General features: G+C 36.9%; 1 pseudogene; it reads right to left on the bottom strand.

Moving 5' to 3' along the window:
• Positions 1-505: 505 nt before the first annotated feature.
• LOC136040383 (DNA repair protein complementing XP-A cells homolog) lies at positions 506-1653 on the bottom strand (annotated as a pseudogene).
• Positions 1654-1944: the final 291 nt, after the last annotated feature.

Here is a 1944-nt window from a genome sequence, read left to right as displayed (position 1 = left end):
AGCATCCTTACTTATGTGTCCTAGTTGAATTTCATTGAAGCAAGGATGCTAGGGCTGTTTTTAAAAGTTTTTAGTTTTAATTTTCATATTTTAATGTAAGTTTTTACACACATATATATATATATATATATATATATATATATATATATATATATATATATATATATTTCTCTGGGGATTGTGCTGAAGATGGCCCTTGGACAAAGGACCGAAATATCCACTGACTTGAATTCCCCTGTCATGGAAAATTTTCCCTATTGTTCTTAAGTTGTGCTTGTTTGATATGGAAAGGCAGTGAGGTCTTCGTCGCTATTTATGCCTTGAAGATAGAGAGGTAGCTCCCCCTTCCACCAGAAAGGCTCAATATCATCACGATTTGCGTCAAGTAGTTTTAAGGAGCAAAGTAAAGAGTGGGATAATGCTGCAGATCCATGATTCCTTTTTCAAAGAACCCCTCCTCCTCCTCCTCATTGTGCACATTCAAAGGTTAACAAAAGTACATATATTCATTTTTTTCCGATATACTTCATTATAATCAACATATGATTCCACATAATATTCATATGCTTGACCAGATTTCTGCATATTCACTACTTCTTAAAGATTTTCTCAGATTTTTCAACTGTTTTCAAACTATTTCATTTTTCTTTTCCTTTTTTCTCGACTCATTTTTCTCTTTCCTTTTCCAAGGCATACAAACTTCTCCGACACTAATAACCTTTCTTCAACTTGAATTTTCAAAAAGTTAATCCCCTCCTTCTCCTAATGCACATTCAAAGGACATATCCATTTACATTTTTTCATATTCGATAACATGACCACAGCTAATACAGTTTTTTCGATATATATCATTATCCTCATCATATGTTTCAACGCCATATTCGTGTTTATGACCTTCCAGGTTTTTCGTATATTCACTACTTCTAACAGACATTCTGAGCTTTTTCATTTCTTTATTAAACTTTTTCACTTTTGTTTTTCCCTCTTTTCAGCTCGTTTTTCTCTTTCCTGCTCCAGCCCTTCCAAACTACCCCATACATTAATAGCCCTTTCTACAACCTGAATCCTCAAATAGAGTTTCATATCATGTCCCATCGGGTTATGCGGATTGGGCTTTGAGATGAACTTCAAGGTCGGTTCTCTTCTATCAAGATCACAATCTTTCAGCAGATACTCTTCCTTAGCTGCACTTTTGGGTATCAAATCAAACTTTTCCTCGTCCTCTGCATGGGTCACAAACAGAATACTCAAAACTTTTAAGAAGAAAGGCTGAAATGAACCGCGTTTCGCATTCAATACAACGGGGATAGTCTTCAGGCTCAAGTTCAGGGGGAGGTTCAGTTACTGTGATTTCTTCCTCTCGCCTTTTCTCTGCTGCTAGTACTTCTTCATCAATGACGAAGCCCCCTTCAGTTAGAATCAATTTTTTATCGTCTACATGCAGGGTTCGGTGTTCTGTAGTTCCGAGCAGGAAATCAATTTCAGACTTCAATCTCTTTTTGTTTGGCTCCATTGAAAACCTAGTAAAATGCTTCAATTGAAACAAATTTTTAAATAATGGCAAACACAGTTTATTCAGGCACATACATGGGGGGCTCCAGACCGACGGCCCTGTCTGATTATGATTATTTTCACAATACTCACTTAATTACAACTTAATACTACTACTACTACTACTACTACTAACAATTCACCGCAGTACCAAGCCGCTTGAGTTTAACACAGCTACAAACGTTCCTCTTCTATCCCAATCTATTTAAAACCTCCCACTTTACACCCTACCTGAAAGTTCCCCTTCCCTTAAACTTTCCTTATCATTTCCTCCCACACCAACCGAGGAAGAACTGCTTTTCGTTTAGTCCTAGACGGTTGTTCGAAAAAGACATTCTTAAGGCAATCAGTCACCCTTCATCTAAGAACATGGCCTACCCATCTCAACCTTTC

The sequence above is a fragment of the Artemia franciscana genome, chromosome 20, assembly GCF_032884065.1.
Source record: "Artemia franciscana chromosome 20, ASM3288406v1, whole genome shotgun sequence".
NCBI classification, from domain to species: domain Eukaryota; kingdom Metazoa; phylum Arthropoda; class Branchiopoda; order Anostraca; family Artemiidae; genus Artemia; species Artemia franciscana.
The sequence above is the reverse complement of the archived record's forward strand: the minus strand, read 5'-3'. Positions and strand labels throughout refer to the sequence as shown.